The 9414-nt window shown below is 45.0% G+C and overlaps 1 protein-coding gene across 2 annotated transcripts in view; it reads right to left on the minus strand.

The window, feature by feature from the left end:
- The window catches only part of LOC144590331 (progranulin-like), a 55122-nt gene extending 51351 nt beyond the window's left edge, over positions 1–3771 (minus strand). The window contains exon 1 of one of the 2 annotated variants that reach the window (XM_078395018.1): positions 3653–3771. The gene's annotated coding sequence lies outside the window, so the exon portion shown is untranslated. The remainder of the gene's footprint in view (positions 1–3652) is intronic. The other variant, XM_078395019.1, reaches the window with a different exon arrangement.
- Between the last annotated feature and the right edge of the window lie 5643 nt (positions 3772–9414).

Below are 9414 nucleotides of genomic sequence, written 5' to 3' on the forward strand. Positions count from 1 at the left end.
GGGGGTTGGATGTACAGCTGTGGTTTTTGTCTCCTGGATCTACTCCCGTTAATTTTTATTGTTAGATCCTTTTTTTTTTTAACCCTCTTACTCTCTCTCCCCAAGTTTATAGTTTTATATTTTTATTTTTACTTTCTCTCTTCAAAAATTTAAAAATTGAAGCTATGTAAGAACTTTGTAACAAATGTGTTTTTTCTTATTTCTATTTGTACATATGCTTTTCAAAAATAAAATAATAAAAAAAAAATAAAAAAAGAAGTTGAGGAGCAAGTTTGGAAGGGCTTGCAAGAAATCACAAACTACAAGAGGAAAACTTGGACAATCGGCAGCTGACCAACGACCTGAACGAGTTCTACTGCAGGTTCAATAAACAGAAACTTAACCCTGGTACCCCCTCCCCCTCCCCAACCACCACTTCACACCTACTCACAGCTTGACTTCAGTTTGAAAAGACTGGACCCTTCCCCACCCACCCCTCTCCAATCCCCACTTAACACCCACTTACAGCCTGACTGCAAAAGACTGGGGCCTCGCCCACTGCCCACGAATGAACGACCGACAGCGGTGCATCCAGTTTCACCCCGGTGGTGGAAATTGTCTTGTAAGTTACGTTAACACGGCAAAAAAGGCTGATTTAGGCACTAGATCATGAAAAAGGCATTATCTTGCTGAAATCATCCAAAAAGGCATGAAAAGGCACATGGCAAAATCCTGGCTTAATCAGCCATGATCACATTGAATGGCGGTGCTGGATCGAAGGTAAAATGCTCCCAATATTGGGCGAGTCCAGAACCAGGGGCCACAGTCTTAGAATAAAGGGGAGGCCATTTAAAACTGAGGTGAGAAAAAACTTTTTCACCCAGAGAGTTGTGAATTTGTGGAATTCTCTGCCACAGAGGGCAGTGGAAGCCAAATCACTGGATGGATTAAGAGAGAGTTAGATAGAGCTCTAGGGGCTAGTGGAATCAAGGGATATGGGGAGAAGGCAGGCACAGGTTATTGATTGGGGACGATCAGCCATGATCACAATGAATGGCGGTGCTGGCTCGTAGGGCCGAATGGCCTCCTCCTGCACCTATTTTCTATGTTGTGGAGGCTAAGACTTTGGGTATTTTGGGAGGGGGAAGGGGAGGGGGAAGGGGACGGAGGAGAGGGAGGAGAGGGTAGAGGCAATGCAGGAGAGGCAACCCTCTCGTAAACCTTGAAATCAGGATTGAATGTCAACAAAACAAAAGTATGAAGTAGACTCCTACATGTATAAAACAATAACTGCAGATGCTGGTACAAATCGAAGGTATTTATTCACAAAATGCTGGAGTAACTCAGTAGGTCAGGCAGCATCTCAGGAGAGAAGGAATGGGTGACGTTTCGGTCGAGACCCTTCTTCAGACTACATGCATAAAGTTCAATTGTAAAATTATGTAAAATGTTCTGGGAGCTGGTGGGTCTGAGCACCATTCAGTGATCCTTACTGCTAACAGTACTAACCATTGTAGGATGTGTACAAGAGATTTAGAAAGATAGGACCAGAACGGCCTTAAACTACAAATAAGAACAGTTTGGAGCATTCATTCAGCAGGAAAATGAATGGGAGTCCTGACAGAGGTCTTTAAAACCATGTGTAAGAAAATAACTGCAGATGCTGGTACAAATCGAAGGTATTTATTTCACAAAATGCTGGAGTAACTCAGCAGGTCAGGCAGCATCTTGGAGAGGAGGAATGGGTGACGTTTCGGGTCGAGACCCTACTTCAGACTGATGTCAGTGGGGCGGGACAAAGGACGGATATAGGTGGAGACAGGAAGATAGAGGGAGAACTGGGAAGGAGGAGGGGAAGAGAGGGACAGAGGAACTATCTAAAGTTGGAGAAGTCAATGTTCATACCTCTGGGCTGCAAGCTGCCCAAGCAAAATATAAGGTGCTGTTCCTCCAATTTCCAGTGGGCCTCACTATGGCACTGGAGGAGGCCCATGACAGAAAGGTCAGACTGGGAGTGGGAGGGGGAGTTCCATGACAGAAAGGTCGGACTGGGAGTGGGGTACCATTATAGATGAGGTTATACCATTATAGATTTCTTCCATTATAGATGAGGCTCTCACTAGGGCCTCTTCTACATCCTGCTCGTTCTCACCTTCCACCCCACCAGCCAGCGTATCCAACAAATCATCCTCCAACATTTCCGTCACCTACAACGGGATCCCACTACTGGTCACATCTTCCCAACCCCTCCCTTTTCGGCGTCCCCTGAGACCGCTCCCTCCGTAACTCCCTGGTCCACTCGTCCCTTCCTACCCAAACCACCCCCTCCCCGGGCACTTTCCCCTGCAACCGCAGGAGATACAACACCTGTCCCTTTACCTCCCCCCTCAACTCCATCCAAGGACTCAAACAGTCATTCCAGGTGAGACAGAGGTTCACCAGCACCTCCTCCAACCTCATCTATTGTATCCGCTGCTCTAGATGTCAACTTCTTTACATCAGCGAAACCAAATGCAGACTCAGCGATCGTTTCGCTCAACACCTTCGCTCAGTCCGCCTTAACCAACCTGATCTCCCGGTGACTGAGCACTTCAACTCCCCCTCCCACTCTGACCTTTCTGTCATGGGCCTCCTCCAGTGCCATAGTGAGGCCCACCGGAAATTGGAGGAACAGCACCTCATACCTCAGCTTGCAGCCCAGCGGTATGAACATTGACTTCTCTAACTTTAGATAGTTCCTCTGTCCCTCTCTTCCCCTCCCCAGTTCTCCCTCTATCTTCCTGTCTCCACCTATATCCTTCCTTTGTCCCGCCCCCCCTGACATCAGTCTGGGGAAGGGTCTCGACCCGAAACGTCACCCATTCCTTCTCTCCAAGATGCTGCCTGACCTGCTGAGTTACTCCAGCATTTTGTGAAATAAATACCTTCTTTAAAACCATGAATGAATTAGGTAGTGTACAAATGGAGGACTACTTCCACTAATTTAATAAATCAAACCCAAGCCCTCAAAATTCAAGGTTATTGCAAATCAATTGGCAAGGGAAAAATTAAAAAGATATGACTGTGCTTGGATCATTAAACCCTGCCTTGGGAGGCAATGGAGAGAACTTCTTGGAAATAGGAAAAAGGAAACTTCTTGGAAATATATAAAGAAAACTTCTTGGAAATATAACAAGCTAAAAGGCAGACATTGTGTAAAATGCAAGTACAGATGACTTAGCTGAATGATGTTACTAAGCACCCATTTAAATCCTAATAAATATCACAAAAATATCACAATGAACAATCAGCTCAATAGACCGTTTAAATTAAAGATCAGGATCTTTTAGTTGGAAAAAATTAGCAATGGTGATGAAACTGATTTGGGTTGCTTGGTTAAGAACAAGGGAAGCAGCAGTGAAATCATCATGAGCACCATTACTTCAGATTCCCATTAAGATTTATCAAATCCTAAATTCCTTTGATTTAATCAAATTAAGATCACCAATTGCATGAATAATAATAATATATTCCTTTATTCGTCCCACTCCGGGGAAAATCACCACCACATCCAGAGCATAGTGATCTGGGTGACACCACAACATATCTACAGCAGCATAAATGTAGAGCAGAAATTCAGTAACCAATTTATAAAAATCACTTTGAAATACAAAGAAATACAAAGGCATCTCACCAAAGATCAGTAACGGCAGCCACAAAACCCCAGATGCTCTGAATGCAAGGTTCCTCCCAAGATTCAGATCTGAAATCAAATAAGTACCAATTAGTGTGTTGCCACACTGCAGCCTCAAACCAGCACTCTCAGCAAGTCAACCACATTGGGCAACGAGAAGTCACATGCAGCATGACTGCTGACAGAGTTTCCTGATATAATCATATCATATCATATCATATCATATACATACAGCCGGAAACAGGCCTTTTCGGCCCTCCAAGTCCGTGCCGCCCAGTGATCCCCGTACATTAACACTATCCTACACCCACTAGGGACAATTTTTACATTTACCCAGCCAATTAACCTACATACCTGTACGTCTTTGGAGTGTGGGAGGAAACCGAAGATCTCGGAGTAAACCCACGCAGGTCACGGGGAGAACGTACAAACTCCTTACGGTGCAGCACCCGTAGTCAGGATCGAACCTGAGTCTCCGGCGCTGCATTCGCTGTAAAGCAGCAACTCTACCGCTGCGCTACCGTGCCGCCCTTATCGTGTTTCTGTACTGAAATTAATGAGCTCAGATTTGAACATCCCCATTTTTGTGGTTAACTTTTTCAAAGAAACTCAAAACTTCCTTCTTCAATTCCTCTTTGTCCCCAGAACCAGAAGAGAAAAAAATATCAAAGAAAAAGTCACCATTTGGTAGTTGGTCACAAGGACTTGTATATATTCGGTATGTTTTCAGTGAAGGCCAGGAGTAGCAGCAGCAAGGACGACCATTGGCAGTCAGTGAGTGAGTGAGTGAGTGAGTGAGTGAGTGAGTGAGTGAGTGAGTGAGTGAGTGAGTGAGTGAGTGAGTGAGTGAGTGAGTGAGTGAGTGAGTGAGTGAGTGAGTGAGTGAGTGAGTGAGTGAGTGAGTGAGTGAGTGAGTGAGTGAGTGAGTGAGTGAGTGTGAGTGACAGGGAAAGTCTGTTTAAAAAAGAGTGCCGTTTGCAGTGTTTCAGTGAAGGTTGGGAGAAGCGCATAGACCTTCAAGCTGGTCAGAGGAAGGCAGGTTAGGAATGAGTGCATGGATTGGCTGAGCAATTAAATTAGAAGATTGGTAAATTGGCCAATTACTCAATTTATCGACTAATATGAGCAAGGTTTGCTCAAGGGGAACGGCCCTGTGAGGAAAGTGAGAGTCTTTGGCATGGAAGCTACATTTGTTTGAACCTTTATTTGTGATTTTTGACACTCAAGAAATGGCAGGCAAGTTGGTGCAGTGTGTTTCCTGCAGGATGTGGGAAGGCAGGGACACTGCTAGAGCTTCTGGGAACTACACCTGCAGAAATTGTGTCCAGGTGCAGCTCCTGAATGGACGTGTTGTGGAGTTGGAGAAGCAGCTGGATGACCTCAGAGCCATCCGGGAAGAAGAGAGCTTCCTGGACAGGACCTACTGTGAGGTTGTCACGTCAAGGATTCAGGACAAGCGAAGGTGGGAGACCGTGACAAAGGGGAGTAAACATGGACTACAGGAGACCCCGGTGGCTGTGCTTAATGTAAACAGGTACACCCTCTTGGGAGTTGTTGGGGCAGAAGACACTTCCAGTCCGAGTGGCGGACAGGTTGGTGGCTCCAATCCTGGTAATGAGACTTGACCGGCGAGGCCAACGTCAAGCAGAGCCATAGTGGTGGGTGACTCCATTGTCTGAAGTGCAGACAGGAGATTCTGTGGCGGCAGGCGAGACTCGAGAATGGTCTGTTGCCTCCCTGGTGCCAGGGTTCAAGATGTCCTGGATTGACTTCAGAACATCCTCAAGAGGGAAGGTGAACAGCTGGAAGTAGTTGTGCACGTGGGCACAAACGATGTCAGGAGGAAGAGGAAGGAGGTGCTGCAATGTCAGTTTAGAGATTTAGGAAGAAGACTGAGAAGTAGGACTTCTAAGGTGGTTATCTCTGGATTGCTTCCAGTACCTTGTGCTGGTGAGGGCAGGAACAGGGAGATCGGGGATGTGAATGTGTGGCTGAGGGGTGCAGGGAGCAGGGATTTAGATTTCTAGACTACTGGGATCTTTTCTGGGGTAGGGGTGACCTGTACAAAAGGGACGGGTTACACCTTAACTGGAGGGGGAACAGTGTTCTGGCAGGCAGGTTTGCTAGTACTACACGTGTGGGTTTAAACTAAATAGTGGGGGGGGGGGGGGTGGGGTTGACAAAGTGGGAATATAAAGATGGAGTTAAAAGGGAAGTGAATACAGGAAAGGTTGCAAAAAACTCCCAAATTAACGAGAAGAAAAGTTTGAGAAGGGATAACAGAGTAAGGTCAGGGCCAATAGTGTGAGAGGGGAGGTGAATACAGAAGTTAAAGTGTTGTATTTGAATGTGTGAAGTATAAAAACTAAGGGGATGTGCTTGAGGCTCAGTTAGACATTGGCAAGTATGATGTTGTGGCAATTACAGAGACATGGCTGCAAGAGGGCTGGGAGCTGAATATTCAGGGGTATATGTCCTATCGAAAAGACAGACGGTGGGCAGAGGGGGTAGTATAGCTCTGTTGGTAAGGAATGATATTCAGTCCCTTGCAAGGGGGACATAGAATCAGGAGATGTAGAATTAGTATGGACCGAACTGAGAAATTGTAAGGGTAAAAATACCCTAATGGGAGTTATCTACAGGCCCCCAAACAGGATATAACTAGGAAAATGGACAGGGGAGAGCCAGTGGATGTAGTGTACCTGGACTTTCAGAAAGCCTTCGACAAGGTCCCACATAGGAGATTAATGGACAAAATTAGAGCACATGGTATTGGGGGTAGGGTACTGACATGGATAGAAAATTGGTTGGCAGACAGGAAACAAAGAGTAGTGATAAATGGGTCCTTTTCAGAATGACAGGCAGTGACTAGTGGGGTACCGCAAGGCTCGGTGCTGGGACCGCAGCTATTTACAATATACATTAATGACTTGGATGAAGGGATTAAAAGTAACATTAGCAAATTTGCAGGTGGCACAAAGCTGGATGGCAGTGTGAACTGTGAGGAAGATTGCTACGAGGTTGCAGGGTGACTTGGACAGGTTGTGTGAGTGGGCAGATGCATGGCAGATGCAGTTTAATGTGGATAAATGTGAGGTTATCCACTTTGGTGGTAAGAACAGGAAGGTAGATTATCATCTGAAAGGTGACAAGTTAGGAAAAGGGGAAGTACAAAGAGATCTGGGTGTCCTAGTTCATCCGTCACTGAAAGGAAGCATGCAGGTACAGCAGGCAGTGAAGAAAGCCAATGGAATGTTATAACTTCACAACAAGAGGAGTTGAGTATAGGAGCAAAGCAGTCCTTCTGCAGTTGTATAAGGCCCCAGTGAGACCACACCTGGAGTATAGTGTGCAGTTTTGGTCTCCAAACTTGAGGAAGGACATTCTTGCTATTGAGGGAGTGCAGCGTAGGTTCACGAGGATAATTCCCGGAATGGCGGGACTGTCGTACGTTGAAAGACTGGAGCGACTGGGCTTGTATACACTGGAATTTAGAAGGATGAGAGGGGATCTTATTGAAACATAAGATTATTAAGGGATTGGACATGCTAGGGGCAGGAAACATGTTCCCAATGTTGGGGGAGTCCCGTACCAGGGGCCACACTTTAAGAATAAGGGGTAGGCCATTTAGTACGGAAATGAGGGAAAGTTAAATGAAGTGAACAAAATGTATACGCGTGTGGAATTAAAATCAGATTAGTCCAAAGGGAGCTTGATGGTAACAGTGGATTTGGCGGAGTAAAGGTTTTGTGCCATATCATTAAAACTCAAAGTCAGAGTATGAACAGGAAATAAAATATTTCCAAAACAGCCTTGGTAAGCAGTTGTGTTAGACTGTTGACTTAAATTCAATTTGCTTCCTGGTGCGACACGCGGCTGAATCAGTGAGCTTTGCCAATAGATAATATGATGCACAGCTACATTAAACTACCCTAATCATGCGGTATGTTTTATCAAAGGTCAGAGCGTTGAGCACAAGAGTCTGGAAGCAATGCTGCAAAAAGCTAGAGTAACTCAGCGGGACAAGCAGCATATCTGGAGAGAAGGAATGGGCGACGTTTCGGGTTGAGACCCTTCGTCAGACTGGTCAGGGATAAGGAAAACAAAAGATAGGCGATAATGTAGAGAGATAACGAACAATGAATGAAAGATATGCAAAAAAAGTAACAATGAGAAAGGAAACAGGCCATTGTTAGCTGTTTGTTGGGTGAAAACGAAAAGCTGTGCGACTTGGGTGGGGGAGGGATAGAGAGAGAGGGAATGTTGGGTCTACCTGAAGTTAGAGAAATCAATATTAATACTACTGGGCTGTAAGCTGCCCAAGTGAAATATGAGATGCTGATCCTCAAATTTGTGTTTAGCCTCACTCTGACAATGGAGGAGACCTAGGACAGAAAAGTGTGTGTGGGAATGGGAAGGAGAATTAAAGTGTTTAGCAACCGGGAGATCAGGTAGGTTCAGGCGGACTGAGCGTTGCGAGAGCAATGATGCAGTTATTTAGGACTTTGGTTAGGCAAAATTGTGAGTATTGTGGGTAGTTCTGGTTGCCCCATTACAGTTGGGGCATGAAGGATTATAGCGGGTGCAGGAGGTTTACCAGAATTCTGCCTGGATTAAAAGGTTAGAGGTTAGACAAATTTGGATTGTTTTTTCCTTAAGTGGCAGGCACCTGCTGAAAGTGTGTAAAGTTATGAGATACAGATAATCAGAACGTTTGTGCCAGAGTGGAAATGTCAAAGACTTGAGTACGTAGCACTGGGGTGAGAGCAGCAAAGTTTAAAGGAGATGTGCAAGACAAGTGTATTTTAAAGTTGTGGGTGCTACCAAAGGCGGTGGTGGAGGCAGATACAAGAGAAGGAATGGGTGACGTTTCGGGTAGTTTTCAGGGGTGTTTAAGAGGACAGGCACATGGATATGCAGAGAATGGAGGGATCTGATTCAGGTGAGGCAGAGATTAATTGAACCTGGCATTTTGTTTGGCACAGGCATTATGGGCCATAGGGTTAATTCTTTGCTGTGCTGGTCCATATCAAAAATAACACTAATTTCACCACGACCTATTCTGCAATTAAATGGGATTAAATACACTTCTAAAATCTGGCATGACCATTTTGAACTGCATTTTCTTTTCAATTTTTTCCCATGTCAAGTTACTTTCCCACACACCAGTGTAAACCTATTCTTAACTGCTCCCTGCATCAATTAGTGGAGATGTTATAGGATTACAATGTACAAAATGGCATTAGCAGAATTAGACTATCAATCACCATTATGGTGTACTGTTATTCTGATTTACTGCATTCCCAAATGAATACAGACATATAATTATACAACAGAGCGTAGAAGGCCTCCATCTTTCTCCATCCCACCCCTTTTAAATCTTTCCCTTCTCACCTTAATCATGTCCCCTCCAGTTGTACACCCTCCCAATTATGGAAAAGGACTGATTATTCACCTTATCTACACCCCTTATGGATTTTATAAACTTCTCAGCCACTGTGCTCCAAGAAAAACAGTCCAGACTATCCAGTCTCTCCTCATGCCTGAAACCAGTCACAACAACATCCTTGTGGGTTTTTTACTGCACCTCCTCTAGCTTAAATCACCTCCTTCCTATAGTATTGCAACCAGAATTGTACACAATACTTATAAGTGGGGTTTCACATATCTTATAACATCCCAACTCTTGTACTTTCTGTCCAATGATGGCAAGCATGCCACACACCATCTTGTCTACCTGTGCCACCACTTTCAGGGAAATC

Source organism: Rhinoraja longicauda, unplaced genomic scaffold (genome assembly GCF_053455715.1).
Source record: "Rhinoraja longicauda isolate Sanriku21f unplaced genomic scaffold, sRhiLon1.1 Scf000167, whole genome shotgun sequence".
In the NCBI taxonomy this organism is placed as follows: domain Eukaryota; kingdom Metazoa; phylum Chordata; class Chondrichthyes; order Rajiformes; family Arhynchobatidae; genus Rhinoraja; species Rhinoraja longicauda.